This window comes from Schistocerca gregaria, chromosome 1 (assembly GCF_023897955.1).
Source record: "Schistocerca gregaria isolate iqSchGreg1 chromosome 1, iqSchGreg1.2, whole genome shotgun sequence".
Lineage (NCBI taxonomy): Eukaryota > Metazoa > Arthropoda > Insecta > Orthoptera > Acrididae > Schistocerca > Schistocerca gregaria.
Genome location: NC_064920.1, coordinates 712,159,651 through 712,180,928, shown reverse-complemented (window position 1 = coordinate 712,180,928; position 21,278 = coordinate 712,159,651). Strand labels below are relative to the sequence as shown.

The 21,278-nt window shown below is 40.7% G+C and overlaps 1 long non-coding RNA gene across 2 annotated transcripts in view; it reads right to left on the bottom strand.

Moving 5' to 3' along the window:
* LOC126365951 (uncharacterized) overlaps positions 1-21,278 on the bottom strand; it is a 172,273-nt gene that overhangs the window by 30,690 nt on the left and 120,305 nt on the right. For both annotated transcript variants that reach the window (XR_007566280.1, XR_007566276.1), the window contains exon 3: positions 134-323. This is a non-coding gene — a long non-coding RNA (uncharacterized LOC126365951). The remainder of the gene's footprint in view (positions 1-133; positions 324-21,278) is intronic.

The following is a 21,278-nucleotide window of genomic DNA, read 5'->3' as shown; positions in this document are numbered from 1 at the left end:
TATTAATAGTGGTGAGCTAATATTTTAAGTGCATCAGTATTAATGATTTCATAACTGACAGTACATGCCAAATGTGCCAAAGCTTAAGGTCGAAATTACACAGACGGCAGAAGATCTGAAAGAGAGTACTTACACATCAGGTACCAATAATCGAGAATTAATAATTCAGAAGGTACGTGGTCTAAGATTAGGATCCAACGGTCAGAAATGAATAATTCAGGAGGTGCGTGGTCTGAATGAGCAGTGCGTGTGAGGCACTTGTTTGTAAGCTGCCTGTTTTCCATAACAAACAACTGCCGGGCTCATCGACGTTGGTGGCTCCCCTAAAAAAATACACAAGTTTATTGAAGCTTTTAATCTCTTTGTGCATACTCGAGTAATATATGGTCAACGGGCTCAAGGAAAATGAAATTATATATTTGCGTTCACCGAACATGTTTCAGAACAGATGCGACATCCTCAGTGAACGTTTATTTCTTCTAAATGTAAATTATGGAAATGCTGTATGTTTTGAATATGAAGACAGATGGTTATTGCTTGTGTTATATTATGTTAAAGTCCAGCTGTATACTACCTTTAGATTACATTTCGTTTGTCTGTCACTGTCAACGTATTTCCGTCACACATCTATATTAATGCAGTATGCCATATACCGGGTGATCAAAAAGTCATAAATTTGAAAAATGAATAAATCACGGAATAATGTAGATAGAGAGGTACAAATTGAAACACATGCTTGGAATGACATGGGGGTTTTCTTAAAACTAAAAAAATACAAAAGTTCAAAAAATGGCCGACAGATAGCGATTCATCTGATCAGAACAGCAATAATTAGCATAACAAAGTAAGACAAAGCAAAGTTGATGTTCTTTACAGGAAATGCTCAATATACCCACCACCATCCATCAAAAATGGCTGTGGTCGAGGAATAATGTTGTGAACAGCACTGTAAAGCATGTCTGGAGTTATGGTGAGGCATTGGTGTCGGATGTAGTCTTTGAGCATCCCTAGAGATGTCGGTCGATCACGATACACTTGCGACTTCAGGTAACCCCAAAGCCAATAATCGCACGGACTGAGGTCTGGGGATCTGGAAGGCCACGCATGACGAAAGTGGCGGCTGAGCACACGATCATCACCAAACGACGAGCGCAAGAGATCTTTCACGCGTCTAGCAATATTGGGTGGAGCGCCATCCTGCATACATACCGTAAGTTCCAGCAGGTGTTTATCAGCAAGGCTGGGGATGATGCGATTCTGTAACACATCGGCATACCACTCACCCGTCACGGTAGCAGTTACAAACCCAGAATCACGCATTTCCTCGAAGAAAAAAAGGTCCGATAACTATAGTTTTTTTGGTTCTAATAAAGCTCCATGTCATTCCAAGCACGTGTGTCAGTTTTTACCTCTATACCTACATTATTCCGTGATTTATTCAGTTTTCAAATTTATACTGACTTTTTGATCACCCGATATAAATAGGTTTGCTCACAGAACAGTTCTCTCCCAAACTAGACGTGAATTGGGACATCGATGGAACGTATATTTGAGCAACAAACGTCAGCTAATGTCATCTTTTGCGCTTTGTTGTAGTTGGTAGTCTACGCCTACTGAGATGAGATTTTTAGTTTTACAATACGCCTTCTTGTACCATTCTTTCTTTTGCCTTGACTATTGTAGATGTTAGTCAATTAAGTATTTTATCTCATTAAGAGAAACGTTTCAGTGTAATGTTTATTGTGTTATGTAACTCTAGAAGCGCTCACGTAAGTTTTACTCGTGTTCTTGCACAGTTTTCCGCTTTCGAAAATCAGTTTCCAGGCTGCTTCACTGCACTTAGCATTATTACTGCCCTGTTCATTGTATAATATCCAGTCATCGTCTGCGGTACCCTATATGGTATTCCCTATTGTTTGCAGTTCATGGCCGGTTTTCCATGATAGAACACTATTTCCTTTCAGGCATGTATTTAATGTACCGTGAAACAGTATTCAGTGCCTGGAAACCCAAAAGAAAACACATTACGTACTAAATACCGACTTCTGGAAACTGACGGGTCATTGTTGCGCATCACAACTGAAATTTTTTACAGTATTTCGAGCATAATAATTACTACAAAAAACGGAGAATAAAATATAGTTTCAAGTACTTGCCCTCTTAATCATTGCCATCAGCCACGCACCTATAATTTTTGACTGATTACACTTTTTCATAGCCCTGTCACATAGACGTGGATTGGTTAACTCAAGAGTAATTTGCTGTTTCATATAGCTTTACAGTTAACAGGAATTGCGTGTTGTGGCCCAGTCAAACAGCTCGTTTTCAAGGGAACAGCTCATGCATCGAAAACACGCGATGCTCACTTTTTTCAAAGGGCATGTTTGTGGTCATCGATGCATTCAGCCGGTTTTCATGGCTGATACCCAGTAAGGCTATGAATGCGGCCGTCGTGACACACCATTTGGGAAGAGTATTTGCACGTTTTGGTCTACCAGAGTTTTAGTTAGTGATAACTCACCTTATTTTGATCCTACGAAATTGAGGCATTTCTGCTTTCAGAATGCTGTTAAACATGTCACCACTGTTCCATATTATCCAAAGCGTTCCTTTGCCGAGCTAGTCAATCACAACTTAAAGGTGTCCCTAATAATTTATCATAGTAAAGATCCCAAAGAAGTGGGGTGAGTCACTTAACTTCGTAAGTTTTGCGTTCAATACGGCAGGGCTCTAAGCCACTCATTGAGCTTGGATGTAACCTGTCTCGTTAATTCTCCCACTTCCAACTTGTGGGAAATAAACGATCTTCTCCCTGAGAAGATGAACGTCGCCACCATCAGAAATAATTGGAAGAGGGCTCTTAACAACGTTAAATTGGCTAACAGCCGGCAAGCAAAACGGTACTTGGTCCTCGTTGAAAACTTTAAAAGGTTTAGTAGTTCCGCAGACAAGATTACGGGTAAGACGCTCCAGAGATTTTTTCCGACATTCCGAATTGTCGAGATGCCCACCCCATTCTCGTTTGTAGTTTATAATGTGGCTACAGGGCAGCAACAGCGGGTTCGTGTTAGCTAGATGAAGGCTGCGGGGCTTCAGGGTGAGGTAATGGCAGCTTAGAATTGAATTTTCTGCCCCCTCCCCCTTCCCCATGACCTTTTTTTAAGCGATGGAGGATCAGCCGGTTTGGTGCTTGCTCGATCTGGACTGCGATAGCTCTATTTGATTTTACGTGTTGTGTCATCCTCCTAAAGATCGCAGCGATCGCTCTGGTGGCAGCGTGGCGCCATGTTCCTCACGAGACTTCCTCAAGCGGTGAGCAGAAGCGCTTGGGTACATGAGGCCCAGGAAGAGACACAGTGAAGCTCTGCCTCAAGGCTGATCCTTGTTGTCAGCAGGAGTCAATGTAGTTGCGCGCAGAGTTCGTAAGGAAGGAAGGCGCAGCCGTGGTATCACTGATGTCCGAGTCTGCTAGGGGCAAGGGGCAAAGCTCACTCTCACTCGGCTATGGGCAGCCTGTGTATCCCAGTGCCGACCATCACTTGTGAATTACGAGACACGATGTTGTCTTGGTAGAGTTGAGTCATTTGTTGGACGCCGAACGTTCTTGGTTATTTTGGGACGAGGTGTCATCTCGTACACTCTGCAGGATCGTGGCCGCAGGTGAGAGAGTCGTTTGCTGCAACTGTTTACCCAAACCGGTCGACACATCGTTTGGTAGGGTGCTGTTTGGAAAAGGCGAGCATAGCTTGTGTCCGATGCATCACCTCCGTTCCGAGAGTTCCGAAACCTGTACAGAAAATTGGAATAGAGATCAACATTAACATCTTTTCCGCCTTTTTTATTTCTCATGAAAACCACACATTATATGTTGTACCATCATATAGCGAGACACTCAGAGGTGGTGGTCCAGACTGGAGCACACACCGGTACCTCTAATACCCAGTAGCACGTCCTTTTAAGCTGATGCATGGCTGTATTCGTCATAGCATACTATCCACAAGTTCATCAACCACTGTTGGTCCAGATTGTCCCACTCCTCAACAGCGATTCGGCGTAGATCTCACAGAGTGGTTGGTGGGTCACGTCGTCTATAAACAGCCCTTTTCAATCTATCCCAGTAATGTTCGAGAGGGTTCATGTCTGTAGAACATGCTGGCCACTGTAGTCGAGCGATATCGTTATCCTGAAGGAAGTCATTCACAAGACGTACACGTTGGGGGTGCGAACTGTTGTCCATGTGTGTTGCCTATATGGTTGCACTATCGGTTTGAGGATGGCATTCATATCGTACAGCCGTTACGGCGCCTTCCATGACCACCAGCGGCGTACGTCGGCCCCGCATAATGCCTCCCCAAAACAGCAGGAAACATCTACATTGCTGCACTTGCTGGACAGTATGTATAAGGCGTTCTGCCTGATCGGGTTGTCTCCAAATACGCCAAATACGTCTCCGACGATTGTCTGGTTGAAGGCATATGTGACACGCATCAGTGAAAAGAACGAGATGCCAGTCCTGAGCGGTACATCCGGCATGTTGGTAGGCCCATCTGTACCGCGCTGCATGGGGTCATGCTTGCAAAGATGGGCCTCGCCATGGACGTCGGGAGTAAAATTGCGCATCATGCAGCCTATTGCGTACCGTTTGAGTCGTAACACGACGTTCTGTGGCTGCACGAAAAGAACTATTGAACATGGTGGCGTTGTTGTCAGGCTTCCTACGAACCATAATCCGTAGGTCATCCACCGCAGTAGTAGCCCTTGGGTGTCCTGAGCGAGGTATGTCATCGACAGTTTCTGTCTCTCTGTATCTCCTCCATGTCCGAACAACATCGGTTTGGTTCACTCCGAGACGCCTGGACTCTTCCCTTGTCGAGAGTCCTTCCTGGCACAGAGTAACAATGCGGCCCGATCGAACCGCGGTACTGACCGTCTAGACATGGTTCAACTACAGGCAACACCAGCCGTCTGCCTTCTACCTGGTGGAATGACTGAAACCGATCGGCTGTCGGGCCCCCTCTCTCTTAAAGACGCTGCTTCTGCTTCGCTGTTTACACCTTTGGGCGGGTTTGGTGACATCTCTGAACAGTAGAACGGTCTGTGTCTGTGATACAACATCCACAGTCAACGTCTATCTTCAGGAGTTCCAGGAACAGAGGTGACGCAAAACTTTTTTTGATGTGTGTATTTTCGTGGCGAAGACGCTTACCACTCAACCTAAATCCTCGCTCCGTACCAATTATAGTAGCTGGAATAATAAGAAGACAAAATATAAAAACAGGAAAAAATAATATTTGAATTAGTCAGCTCTATTTAATTGTATTCGTTAACCTAGGAATATCCTTGAGGTTTTTTAATTCTAGTTCTTACATTGAATTGTAGGATATCAACTGCCGTCGAGGTTGGCAGATCTATTACTAATTAGCTCGAGTTTGGCCGATCTCTTACTACTTAGGCCTCCTACATTTACTACCAAAATCGACGCTACATGAGCCTCAGATATCTGATGTATCAATATAACTTGAGTCTTCACAATACTTTTTAGGTCTCCTACAGATAAATTATGGATTTAATATTCGACATGCGTTAATATATTTCATGTCGTCCAGTTTGTCTTGCGCATTACGCTGTCGTCAGTTTATATAATCTCCTAACACAACAATTAATAAACAATATATAAGCTATGTATTGGTGCATTCTTCACATAAAACATCCATATGTTCCCTTGAGATACTTTTAAGTAGTTGGTTGCTCTCAATAGTGTCTTCATGGTCTTCTATCGATGTCATAATTTATTGGACAGATAGTCAATAAAGTTCTCCTCGCATGTACTGTCATCGTTTACCTAACTAAATATCTATACTCTGAGAATGTCCCCCAAAGTTAATTCCCAGCCTGCTAGTCTGGTTCCCAGTATTATAAATGTGGAAATAACTCCGCCTGTTGCGTTTTCACGGCCAAACCGCTGAACATATTTCAATGAAACTTAGTACGGGGACAGGCTACCTCAGAAAGTAAAATAAGAAAAACTAGTTGACCCATAAGACCTCACTCCCTCCAGATACACTATTGGTTAGTGATTCTGTACATGTAGATACATCTTGCGTTGAGGCAGTTGATGGATGGGCGGAGGTTGAAGGGGCGACGCAGATCACGAGCTGTTCTTTCCCAAACAGGCAGACATGTGAGAGCAGCTGTCGCTATTGCGCGTACAACAGCTTACTTACTCAGCATCACCCTCATTATAACAAAACTGCTGATATGTGAGACCTGCATGGGAAACAGATAGTTATTTTTATGTCTGTCACCATACATTCGTGCAAGTGTGGCATGATAAATTTGGTTCTCTCAAATCTCAAAACTCGATCTTGATCCTTTCTCAGTTAGGAAAAGTCTCGTTTGCTCTAACAAATGATTTTTTTTGTTTTGTTTTGTATTCATCAGTCCCCTGAATAGTTTGATGGGGTCCTCCACGAACTCCTATCCTATGGCAACCTCTTCATCTCAGAGCAGCACTTGCAACCTATGTCCTCAATTATTTGTTAGACGTACCCCAATATCTCTACAGTCTTTGCACTCTACCGTTCCCTCTAGTACCATGGGAGTTATTACCAGATGTCTTAACACATTTCATACCATCCTGTCCCTTCTTTGTGTTTTCCATATATTCCTTTATTCGCCGATTCTGCGGAGAACCTCCTCATTCCTTATCATATCAGTCCACTTAATTTTCAACATTCTTCCTTAGCACATCTCAAAAGCTTAGATTCTCATCTGTTCCTGTTTTCACACAGCCCATGTTTCACTGCCATACAATGCAATGCTCGAAACGTCCATTCTCAGAAATTTATTGATAAAAGTAGACTTTCCTCCACCATGAGTTTCCTTTCTGCCAGACCTAATCTGCTTTTTACCTCCTCCTTGCTCCATCCGTCGTGGGTTATTTTGCTATTCTGGGTATCATACTTCCCTAAATTCATCTACTTCGTGATCACCAATCGTAACGTTAAGTTTCTCGATTTCCTCATTTCTACTTCAGATTACTTTCGTCTTCCATCCATTGACTCTCAATCCATTCTCTATACCCATTAGACTGTTCATTCAGTTCAGCACATAATGTAATTCTTCACTTTCATTCAGGGTAGCAATGTCATCAGCGAATCTTACCATTGCTATCCTTACACCTTGAATTTTAATTGCACTTTTAGACCTCTATTTTATTTCCATCATTGATTCTTCGATGTATAAATTGAAAAACTACATCACTGTCTCGATCCTTTTTAATCCTGCTGGGATTGAAAAGGTGTTGCACACTTCTTCCCCCTCTTGGTTGTTGCACATTTTGTATACTATCCACCTTTTCCTGTAGTTTACCCCTATTTTTCTCAGAATTTCGAGAACTTTGTGTCATTTTACATCATCGAACGCTTTCTCCAGGTCGACAGAACCTCTGAACATGTCTTGATTTTTCTTTAGTCCTGCTTTCATTATCAACCGCAACGTTAGAACTACCTTTCTGGTGGCTTCATCTTCCCCAATGCCGAACTGATCGTCGTTTTGTTTTCCATTCTTCTGTATATTATTCTTGTCTGCAGTTTGGTTGCATGAGCTGTTACAGGGAATTATTGAATTATATGAAATAAAATCGTGATAATTTCTGAACGGTTTGCGTTAGGATGTTGAAACTGTAGTTGGCCGGGGGTCATGATGGGAATTCGTATGCACATGTTCTCGCGCCTTGTTGTTGTCCGCCATTTGCCCGTGAAAATGTCACAGTTGTAGCATTTGGGGAACTGAGAATCCGCATTTTGCTATCGAGTAGTGTCTTCAGCCTCAACGGGTGACTATGTGGTGTGTAATGTCCAGTCACCGAATAATCGGTGCAATATTCCTTGATGGCACGGTGATTACCGAAAGGTATGCGAAGGTTTTGGAAGATGCTTTGATAGCCATTATCAAGAAGTGATTCAAGCAAGACGGAGCTAGATCCCATCGAAGCAGGAGTGTGTTTGATGTCCTGGAGGATCACTTCGGGGGCCGCATTCTGGCTCTGGGGTTACCCAGAGACCACTGACACGGGCCTGATTGCCCTCATGGTCTCCGGATCTGAAAACATGCAACTCGTTTTTGTGCGTCTGTTTAAAGACAAGGTGTACTACAATAAATCCAAAACCGTTGCTGAGCTGAAAACAGCCATTCACGAAGTCGTCGACGGCATCGACGTTCCGACACTTCAGCGGATCATGCAGAATTTCGCTATTCGTCTGCGCCACATCATCGCCCATCATGTCAGGCATATTCAACTTATCATAACCAGAATCCGAATATCTGTAGTGAAGTTTAGATGTTGAATAAATTGTGTGCCCGCCTTAGCTTGTAACGTATTTACGTTTTTCATGCAGCTCAATAATTTCCACTCTGTAAGCTGACTGTACAGTAATTCTTGCACTTCTTGGCTCTTGCAATCTTGGGAATTGTGCGAATGATGTTTTCCCCAAAAGTCTGATGATATATCACCAGTCTCATACATTATAGACACAAAGTGAATAGTCGTTTTGATGCCATTTCTCCCCACTGATTTTACAAATGCTCATGGAATATTATCTACCCCTTCCGTCTTATTTGATTGAAGTCCTCCCAAGTTATTCTAAATTCTGATTCTGACATTAGACCCCTTATCTCTTTCGTACTGACTCCTGTATCTTCGTCTGTCATGTCATCAGAGAAGTACTTCCGGTCATAGAGGCTTTCAGTGTAGTGTTTCCACGTATACGCTCTCTCCTCTTCATTATCAGTAGAATTCGCACTGCAGTCTTAATGTTACCACTCTTGCTTTTAATTTAATTCCTACATGCTGAGACAGGCCTGCGGACAAGCATTTCTTTTTCGATTTCTTCACATTTTTCATGCTTCCATTTCGCCTTAGCTTCCCTGCACTTCCTGTTTATTTCATTCCTAAGTGATTTATATTCCGGTATCCTTGAATATCCCCGAACATTTTTCACATCCTTCTGTCATCGATCAACTGAAGTATTTCATTTGTTATCAATGGTTTATTTGCAGTTACCTTCTTTGTACGTATGTTTTTCTTTCCATTTTCTGTGACTGTCCATTTAGAGATGACCATTCCTCTTCAACTGAACTGCCTACTAAACTATTAATTATCACCGTGTCAGAGAACTTCAACGGTCTCCCTTCGTTCCTTAGTACTTCCATATCTCACTTCTTTACGCAATAAGTCATCTCTTCATCATTACTAGACTGTAATACCAGATTTCGGAGTCTCTGCCTGACGATGATGTGATCTAACTGAAATCTTCCCGTATCTCCAGGCCTTTTCAAAGGATACCACTTCTTGCCATTCCTGGACAGAGTTTTGCTATTACTAGCTGAAATTTATTGGAGAAATCGATTAATCTTCCTCCTCTCTCATGCCTAGTACGAGGTCCATATTCTCCCACAATCCTTTCTTCTACTCCTTCCCCTACAACTGTTTTCCAATACCTCTTAGATTTTAATCTCCTTAATTACCTGTTCAATATATGCTTTATCTCCTCATTCTCTGCTTGCGACTTCGGTATGTATACCTGAACTATCATTGTGTCCTGCCTAGACAAAGACTATTTTCCTTTCATATATATATATATATATATATATATATATATATATATATATATATATATATATATATATATATGATGCCACAACCAACACATGCACCCAACAATCTTACTACTTCACCACACATGCATAAAACAATTGATAACAGAAGTTTGTAGTGTGATAACCCAAGTTTGTAGTCTGCTATTACGAGTAGTATGTTTTTAGGTCGGTTAGTACCTCTAGTTACGTACAGCAACAGCAAGCCATTAATGTTTATTTTCCCCTGGGCAGTATGTCAGGTGCTGAAGTGTGGACACAAGGGTGCAAAACGGTTAGTCTATAGTGACAGGCGTAGTCCAGTCAGTGGTGCAGTTACGTCCATGCAGAAAATTGTGACATGTTTGTAGAAAGAACGTTCAAAACATAAAAACAACCATACACTGATGTGTATACATATTAAGGTACAAAATATGAAACTACACTTATGCCCATTTCACATCGTATAATATCATTAGGAAAGATGCAGTTAGGTGGATGTATTTGCTTGGAAGAGCAGAACGGGGCAGTTTGAATAAAAGAAAATAATGTCATGAGACAGGCTATAACTAGGTTCAAATGGCTCTGAGCACTATGGGACTCAACTGCTGTGGTCATCAGTCCCCTAGAACTTAGAACTACTTAAACCAAACTAACCTAAGGACATCACACACATCCATGCCCGTGGCAGGATTCGAACCTGCGACTGTAGCAGTCGCACGGTTCCGGACTGCGCGCCCAGAACCGCGAGACCACCGCGGCCGGCGGCTTTAACTAGAGATGGGATGAAGAACAGTCGATACTTGATGCATTTCTACTCACACAAATGCAACCCCTAATCGGGAATATTACTCGAACTATCACACCAAAACACTTCAGAATGCAGTGTCTAGCAGGACTGCTGGGTAATAAATGTTGGTCCCTTGACGGTTTACATATTCGTTCATCTTAATTTCTCTGATACATTGGCGTCTACTAATGGGAAGTAGTTCCCCAACCCAGTCATTTGTTTCCAATTACTGTAGTTCAGAGTCGTGGATTGCCAAAATTGCCAAGATCTTGCTTTTCTCACTTTCCTCATCATTTTAATGGCTCGGAGGCTAACCGGACAAGATTCCGACTTGAATCTAAAGGACTGAACATCGCTTCTCAGTCGATCTTACGATTTTATCTGTCACTTATAACAGCTTTTGTTGCTGGCTATAATTTTTATTCGTAAAATGTTGGAATTTGGTTCGAAGTCCAACGTCAGCTGTAGGTCCCCCTATAACTCCATGGGTAAGTCAGTGAAAAGGTCTGCAGTAAACTATTCATTGTAGAGCACTGAGTATTCAAACCAAAGTTTTGAGGACAACTCTATCTTACCCTAATGACAACTATTCCTCCGAGTGTGAGTCCAGTAGCAATTAGTTGTGTCTGGTTACACTGCCCAGCTGACACTTTAGGAAATGCGAAAGTATTCCAAATGTGTAATCGCTCTCGTGAAGCAAACTTCTTCCACTATCCTTAGGACTAGATTGTTGCTCGTTTTCCGAGTGAAGTATCATTATGCTGCTGCTCACAAACATGCATGTTACAGAATATATCTGACAACAAAATCATCCCCATCATTTGCAGATCGCGTTCATTACGCGGATTGTGTTGCCTATTTAACAACTGAATCAAATTCAAAATGGTTCAAATGGCTCTGAGCACTATGGGACCTAACATCTGAGGTCATCGGTCCCCTAGACTTAGAACTACTCAAACCTAACTAACCTAAGGACATGACACACATCCATGCCTGAGGCAGGATTCAAACCTGCGACCGCCACGGTCGTGCTGCTCCGGACCGTAGCGCCTAGAACCGCTCGGCAACAACGGTCGGACAACAATTGAATCAACGAGGGATATGGTCAAAGTGGAGCACTGCACAATCTACATTAATTTCCAATGCTAATATTCAATATTAACGTCTTTTATTTGTTGTTGTGGTCTTTAGTCCTGAAACTGGTTTGATGCAGCTCTCCATGCTACTCTATCCTGTGCAAGCTTCTTAATCTCTCACTACCTACTGCAACCTACATCCATCTGAATCTGCTTAGTGTAGTCATCTCTTGGTCTCCCTCTACGATTTTTACCCTCCACGCTGCCCTCCAATACTAAATTGGTGATCCCTTGATGCCTCAGAACATGTCCTACCAACCGATCCCTTCTTCTGGTCAAGTTGTGCCACAAACTTTTCTTCTCCCCAATCCTATTCAATACTTCCTCATTAGTTATGTGATGTACCCATCTAATCTTCAGCATTCTTCTGTAGCACCACATTTCGAAAGCTTCTATTCTCTTCTCGTCCATACTATTTATCGTCCATGATTCACTTGCATACATGGCTACACTCCATACAAATACTTTCAGAAATGACTTCCTGACACTTAAACCTATACTCGATGTTAACAAACTTCTCTTTTTCAGAAACGCTTTCCTTGCCATTGCCAGTCTGAATTTTATATCCTCTCTACTTCGACCATAATCAGTTATTTTGCTCCCCAAATAGCAAAACTCCTTTTCTACTTGACGTGTCTCATTTCCTAATCTAATTCCCCCAGCATCACCCGACTTAATTTGACTACATTCCATTATCCTCGTTTTGCTTTTGTTGATGGTCATCTTATATCCTCCTTTCAAGACACTATCCATTCCGTTCAACTGCTCTTCCAAGTCCTTTGCTGTCTCTGACAGAATTACGATGTCATCGGCGAACCTTAAAGTTTTTATTTCTTCTCCATGGACTTTAATACCTACTCCGAATTTTTCTTTTGTTTCCTTCACTGCTTACTCAATATACAGATTGAATAACATCGGGGATAGACTACAGCCCTGTCTCACTCCCTTCCCAACCACTGCTTCTCTTTCATGTCCCTCGACTCTTATAACTGCCATCTGGTTTCTGTACAAATTGTAAATATCCTTTCGCTCCCTGTATTTTACCCCTGCCACCTTCAGAATTTGAAAGAGAGTATTCCAGTCAACATTGTCAAAAGCTTTCTCTAAGTCTACAAATGCTAGAAACGTAGGTTTGCCCTTCCTTAATCTAGCTTCTAGGATAAGTCGTAGGGTCAGTATTGCCTCACGAGTTCCAACATTTCTACGGAATCCAAACTGATCTTCCCCCGAGGTCGGCTTCTACTAGTTTTTCCATTCGTCTGTAAAGAACTCGCGTTAGTATTTTGCAGCTGTGACTTATTAAACTGATAGTTCGGTAATTTTCACATCTGTCAACACGTGCTTTCTTTGGGATTGGAATTATTATATCCTTCTTGAAGTCTGAGGCTATTTCGCCTGTCTCATACATCTTGCTCACCAGATGGTAGAGTTTTGTCAGGACTGGCTCTCCCAAGGCCGTCAGTAGTTCCAGTGGAATGTTGTCTACTCCAGGGGCCTTGTTTCGACTCAGGTCTTTCAGTGCTCTCTCAAACTCTTCACGCAGTATCATATCTCCCATTTCATCTTCATCTACATCCTCTTCCATTTCCATAATATTGCCCTCAAGTACATCGCCCTTGTATAGACCCTCTATATACTCCTTCCACCTTTCTGCTTTCCCTTCTTTGCTCAGAACTGGGTTTCCATCTGAGCTCTTAATATTCATACAAGTGGTCCTCTTTTCTCCAAAGGTCTCTTTAATTTTCCTGTAGGCAGTATCTATCTTACCCCTAGTGAGATAAGCCTCTACATCCTTACATTTGTCCTCTAGCCATCCCTGCTTAGCCATTTTGCAGTTCCTGTCGATGTCACTTTTGAGACGTTTGTATTCCTTTTTGCCTGCTTCATATATTGCATTTTTATATTTTCTCCTTTCATCAATTAAATTCAATATTTCTTCTGTTACCCAAGGATTTCTAGTAGCCCACGTCTTTTTACCTACTTGATCCTCTGCTGCCTTCACTACTTCATGCCTCAAAGCTACCCATTCTTCTTCTATTGTATTTCTTTCCCCCATTCTTGTCAATTGCTCCCTTATGCTCTCCTTGAAACTCCGTACAACCTCTGGTTCTTTTAATTTATCCAGGTCCCATCTCCTTAAATTCCCACCTTTTTGCAGTTTCTTCAGTTTTAATCTACAGGTCATAACCAACAGATTGTGGTCAGAGTCCACATCTGCCCCTGGAAACGTTTTACAATTTAAAACCTGGATCCTAAATCTCTGTCTTACCATTATATAATCTATCTTAAACCTGTCAGTATCTCCAGGCTTCTTCCATGTATACAATCTTCTTTTATGACTCTTGAACCAAGTGTTAGCTATGATTAAGTTGTGCTCTGTGCAAAATTCTACCAGGCGGCTTCCTCTTTCATTCCTTACCCCCAGTCCGTATTCACCTACTACGTTTCCTTCTCTCCCTTTTCCTACTGTCGATTTCCACTCACCCATGACTATTAAATTTTCCTCTCCCTTCTCTACCTGAATAATTTCTTTTATCGCATCATACATTTCATCCATTTCTTTGTCATCTACAGAGCTAGCTGGCATAAAACTTGTACTACTGTAGTAGGTGTGGGCTTCGTATCTATCTTGGCCACAATAATTCGTTCAGTATGTTGTTTGTAGTAGCTTACCCGCATTCCTATTTTCCTATTCATTATTAATCCTACTCCTGCATTACCCCTATTTGATTTTGTGTTTATAACCCTGTAGTCACCTGACCAGAAGTCTTGTTACTCCTGCCACCGACCTTCACTAATTCCCACTATATCTAACTTTTACCTATCCATTTCCCTTTTTAAATTTTCTAACCTACCTGCCCGATTAAGGGATCTAACATTCCACGCTCCGACCCGTAGAACGCCAGTTTTCTTTCTCCTGATAACGACATCCTCTTGAGTAGTCCCCGCCCGGAGATCCGAATGGGGGACTATTTTACCTCCGGAATATTTTACCCAAGAGGATGCCATCATCATTTAATCATACAGTAAAGCTGCATGCTCAGGGGAAAACTTACGGCCGTAGTTTCCCCTTGCTTTCAGCCGTTCGCAGTACCAGCACAGCAAGGCTGTTTTGGTTATTGTTACAAGGCCAGATCAGTCAATCATCCACACTGTTGCCGTGCAACTACTGAAAAGGCTGCTGCCCCTCTTCAGGAACCACACGTTTGTCTGGCCTCTCAACAGATACCCCTCCGTTGTGGTTGCACCTACGGTACGGCTATCTGTATCGCTGAGGCCCGCAAGCCTCCCCACCAACGGCAAGGTCCAAGGTTCATGGGTCACTCAATTTCATTTAAATTTGAGACGAGACATTTTTGTCTTCTTCGTAATTTAGCACATTTTCAATAATATTTATGCAAGAAAAATTATTGATATGGTCCATTATGCAAAATTTCGGTCTTCCTATGACTATCATGTGGTTTCCAAAACTAATGATCTTTCCAAAAATTTCCACGATCTGCTTTCTGCAGTCATCGTTGTGACATAATTCATACTATGGGTAATTGTCGGCCCTGCAAAAGTATCTTACTAAAGTACAATTTTATTACTTGTTTAAACGTTACGGTTTCTACTTGGATTAGCTACAATGAAAAATTTTGCTTGTCTTTACTCCAGCCAGAGCAGCTCATGCAGGCCTGTTCTGTATCCGATTTATTGCTTATCCCGAATGTTCAAGTGCTTGACAGACAGTAGATATACGACACAACCTGGCGCTAGGTGCCTGTCTAATGTAATAGTAGCATCGATGAATGTAGTGGAGTGATCATTTCTCCTTATGCAGGTGGGTACTAACAAAATATTTTCGCACTCGTATAAGAAAGTTGGTGACAAATTTCGTGAAAAGATCCTGTTGCAACGAAAAACGCCTTTGTTTTAATTATCGCCACCACAATTCATACCGGTAGCACACTCTCCTCTATTTCGCAACAATGCAGTCTGCACACCTGTTGTACTTTTTAGATGGTCTGCCAGTTAATAATCACCGTCTTTGATTTGCCTTTCCCACATTATCTAAGTGATCGTTCCAGTTAAAGTTGTTCGTAATGTACTAGGCAAATAGGAAGAGGGGAATCGGCGTTGTCTTTCCGAGGAAACCATCTCAATATCCACCCCATCGATTTGTGGAAACCGTGTACAATATACATATACATATATATATATATATATATATATATATATATATATATATATATATATATATATATATATAAGGAGGCCTGGCGTGGATTTGCCCCCGCTGCTAATGGATGCGAGTCCAGTGTGCTCATAACTAACCACTGCACCATCACAATTACACATTCGGGAGAAGTGTGGCTCAGGGTTATGTCTGGTAGGTGTCATGTATAATTTTTGTATCTTAATCGATTGTGAGCGAGCAGTTTCGTGGAACTTAGGTTATACTCATCGGTGTGAGCGAGGGCGCATTGGGCAGATAATAATGTGTTAGGGTAAATAAGCAATGGTAATGTTATGTTTCAAATGTAATGCGTTTAATGAAAATGATTATATCAGGATTGTAACGGAAACTGATTTGTGAAAGAAGAAGTTCAATGGAACTAAGTGTATACCAAAAGTGGAATGTCCCAGTAAATATTGTATTGATGTTACTTTTTCTTCACTATTGCTGAGCTATTGGACAATGTTGGTTATAGTACTGAGAGTTGCTAGACTTGAAAGATAGGAAAGTATATTTTTTGGATGCTAAGACGTTCATTAAATTTAAAATCAGCCTTTAGCAGTTTCCACAGTATGCAAAAAACTTAGTGTTGTCATTTATACGCATATTTCATTTTTCACTTACCTTTCTCCTACAATTTTTGATTGATCACGGTTTTTTCAAAAGTATACTTCGATCTGAAACTAACAGAGAACTCATCGCACCTCACGTGTGTGTGTGTGTGTAGATATAGTAATTTGCAGCTTCAGCATAGCGGCGCACAAGACAGAGCAATACTGCAACGCGTTACGCAAATTTGCGCAGAATAGAGGTAGGGAATAAATATTTTAATTTTTTTTACTCAGTCAGGGACAGCTTATGTCATTCAGAGACATTTAGATTTTCTGGGTCGGTTTTATGTCAAACTGCATTATTCAGGCAGTTTATATTGTTAAAAATTCTTGCAGTCCGACTGATAACTTTTACAGTATAGAAGACGTTCCTTTACGACAGTTAATTATTATTATAATGAAGCTTTGCTTTCACATTACGATAGTATAAGTTTAGTTAAGACAGTTCATTTAATATTACAGCTCAGACCTTACCGTCAGAAACAGTATTTCAGTCTTATTTTTATTAATTTAGATAACTTTCACGCGATTTTCACAGTTTCCTTAACCCGATTGAGCCCAGTGTCAATATGAGTTCAGAACGGCATGGTTTCCTTTCCCATCCTTGTCTTAAAAAGTTTCTATACCATCTATAATAGCCTAGCCGTAAACTAAACGTTAAAATCCAATCTGCCTTCCTTCCTCTTTTTTGTAATAATGATATCTGATGATGACTACTCCAAGTTCGACCTTGTAAGATGTGTAGAACAAAGTGATTTGGACTTACTTCAAATATACCTTTTTTACTATCGATTTATATATGTTCCTTTAGACGCTGTCTAAAATGATGATTTAACATAAACTGAAGTTTCTGTCGGTCCTTGACAGAAAGAAATAACAATGTAAAACAGGAAACATTGTCATGGTGTACTGCAAATACCATTTATTTGAATTGATCACAAGCTGATTTTGGCTTCTAGCTTCTTAGGCCATCGTGAGGTGACAACTGAAAGGCAGCCATTACGTTATACTTGGAAACAATTATTTAGAGAATTCATCCGACAAGATAAGCTTAGGAAACAGGTTGTTAGTTTTGCGTAATATTTGAAGGTCATTACATTAAAGTCAAACTTATTACGATCTTCATTTAAGTGAGGATAAATATCAAAGCTCTAGTCTTTATCAATAATAATATCTTTACTCAATAAGAGTGAAATAAGAACATTCATTAAAAAGGCGACATTAATTTCTATTGAAATACTTAAAAGCATTTCACCGTTAAAATAAGTTCAGAACAAGACAGTATCATTATCTGAGGTGGCTGTGTCGTCTCTCTCCGTAGCATTATTTTGTACTGGGCAGTATTGAAACAATTTTTAACACTTTCCGTTTGTGGTATATACTAGTATACTATTTGTATTGGAAAGCGAACTTCCGCAAGGAACTAATTTAATCAGTTTTTTTGCTACGTAGCGCATTTCATTGCTACTCGCATTTAAAACTAGCCGTTGTCCGTATGTGCGAAATCCCACACGGAAAATTATCGAAACAATTAAAGCAGAGAGTGACATTATACAGCCCAGTTCTCTGTTTTGGTTTTGTTGATGTTCATTTTATAATCTCTTTTCAAGACGCTATCCGTTCCGTTAAAATGTTCTTCCAAGTCAGTCTAATAGAATTACAACGTCATTGGCGATCCTGAACTTTCATTCCCTTACCGAACTTCACCCTTGTTTCCTTCGCATTTTGCTTAATGTTCTGACTTAATAACATTAAGGATTGGATACAACCCTGTCTCACTCCCTTTTAAACTACTGCTTCCCCTTCATGTCCTTTGATTATTATTTGTCTAACTCAATCTCGTTTCTGTTCAAATTGTAAACAACCTTTCTCTCCCTTTATTTCACTGCTGCAGCGTTTAAAAATTCAAAGAGTGTAGGCTAGTCAACACTGTCAAAAGATTTCTTCAAATCCAGAAAATCATTACGACCTCACACGTTCCTACTGAAGTGTAGATGGGTGTGCGCAAGTAGTAGTCTGGTGGAGGTGGAGGTGGAGAGGAGATACAGAAGGTGAAGCAGCCAGTGATTGACGAAAATATTTGATTTTCTAGTTACACAGTCGCGAAAACAGCGCGCCCATTTCAGCAAACTTTTCATCACCTGTCCTCTTAATGTTCGACCGACACAGCTTTTTTTGGGTGGAACATAAAAATATAACTTGTGTAACATCCACAACAGTGAACTTGTTGGATGTATTTCAAATGCCAAAATATAATGTTTGGCACAGCGACAAAGCAAGCCCTGAGCATGTCTGGTTCTTGCCCCAGAACACCCGACGTCAAGTCGATTACCTGTGTTATTCTGAGTTGGTCACATGGACAGGTCTCATTTTTGAACGACACGATAGAACAATTTTCAAACTTTGCAACTGTAGTAAAATTCATTTCCGGCCAAAATGGACGTGTCTGGTTAATGCATCAAAGTCTTCTATCCCAGAATTCAAAATGTCCATTTGTAAAGCATTTGTGATGGTGGCTCCACATACGCTTCGGGAATGTGTGGCATAAAACGGATTTTCGCTTAAATATTGTCAGTGTGTCGCATAAAACACTCGTAAAAGATATTAAATAATTCTGAACTTTCTTTTATATTCTCTACAATTGTTATTGCTATATATTAAATTGTCATAGCCATTTGTAGTCGCTATATTCATTTTGATTTGATATGATTTTGTTTTTATTGTAGTTAGATGTGTACATGGTGTTCGGAAATTCCCGTTTCAAACTTCTAGGACTTGCAGAGGGGAGTGAGATGATAATACTTTTAATTGGAACCCTTGTCCGGAAACATATCTGTTCCTAAACGTGTGGTACGTGGTAGAAATATTCTCTGTGACAAATCTAAATTGTTCAGTGAGAAAAATTTACGTCTGCAGTAATAAGAACGCAGTGGGAATGTATTCACATCTGTTGGACGAATGTTATGAAAACAAACACTCCAAGCCAACATCTCATGACAATTAATCAGTAAAGAAAACACCACATGTTATAAGGAAAGCGTGTAAACCGTCTTAAGATGAACAACAACGATTGGAAACCGCAGCAGGAAACCCAAGGAACTCAGTGGTCTGATTAACGTTATTTAATTGCAATCACATTAACTACTACACTGAAGGCTAGTTCTAAACATCAGAAAAAGCAAAGGATGCAACTGGTTGCACGATAGATGTCAGTGTCTGAATCCATTTGGTTGCCTGGTTTCCATTTGGCTGCCCCACATATAATAATACGCATGTTCCTCTTTGCCTCCTTTCTCCCGTTAGGCACGGGATGTTTGCTAGAGAAAAAGTCAATCTATTCTATGAAACGTGAATAGTGATTACCCTCAGCTTGATCATGGTATTCAAAAAGGATCTAATGTTTGTCTGAAGTAGTAGCGAAGAGTTTTTTGAGTATGGACTATTTTTGACCTTGTACATGGCTGCACGTTCAGAGACCGTGAATAGTTACAACTGAAAGAAAATCAGCCGTCGGTCACTATTTTTAACAAGTTAACCTGGTTTCGACACTGCTAGGAGTGCGTTCCTCAGAATTTTAAAGAAAGAATGGTCTATATTCTATAACATGGTCACAGAATTATGACTAAAAATGTATGATAGAGTATGAGTACGGAATCGTCGTGAAAGAAATTAACTTTGTATACACGCTCATGTAGAAAACGATGCAAAAATACATGTATGGATGAAAGGACTTGGTGTACTTGCTGTGCATGTAACTGTAACTGGAGATATTACCTTATACTATAATTATTAATAAAGTGTGATCCATGACCTATGTAACCGCTAAACGTACGTCTTTCACGACGGTTCCGTGCTTATCATACAGTTTTAGTCATAATTCTGTGACCATGTTATAGAATATAGACCATTCTTTGTTTTAAATTCTGCGGAAGACACTCCTAGCAGTGTCGAAACCAGGTTAATTTGTTAAAAATAGTGACCGAGGGCTGATTTTCTTTCAATTGTGACTATTTTTGAATTTATGTCGTTCTTTGTTATAAGGAAACATTGTAAGGTAGCTATAATTTCGCACCTTACAAGCACTCATCCACATACTTTGCTACGATTTACAACCACAATTAGGTATCATTTGACAGGTTGTACATCGTATATATGAACATTTAAAGGAGATTGACATTATACATAAGCCTTGTAAATTATTGTTAACACTTATTACGTGAAAGGTGACGGAATGTCTTTATTATCAGAACGGCGTAATGAATGATTTCCTACACCAGCAGAGGTTGGAAAGCCAGTGGAGATGAAACGGCAGACAGAACTCAAGCTCTGGGTGGATGGCCCACACAGGTGTTAGTCCTACTTAAAAACAGGAAGTAGCTAGGCGGACGTCGTTGTACCTGAGCTCTAGAGGACAATAGGGCATTAACGTAATGGCTGCCTTTCAGTTGTCAACTCACGATGGCCTAAGAAGCTAGAAGCCAAAATCAGCTTGTTATCAATTGAAATAAATGGTATTTCGCGGTACACCATGGCAGTGTTTCCTGTTTAACACTTATTATGTTTTGTCAAGTACCGACAGAAAGTTCAGTTTATGTTAAATCGCCATAATTTTAGAGAGCGTCAAAAGGAATACATATCAGTTGATATTAAAAAAAGGTGTATTTTGAAATAAGTCCAAATTACTTTATTTGTGGTATATATCTTACAAAAAAATGGTTCAAATTGCTCTGAGAACTATGGGACTTAACATCTGAGGTCATCAGTCCCCTAGAATTTAGAACTACTTAAATCTAACTAACCTAAGAACAACATACACATCCATGCCCGAGGCAGGATTCGAACCTGCAACCGTAGCGGTAGCTCGGTTCCAGACTTAAGCGTCTAGA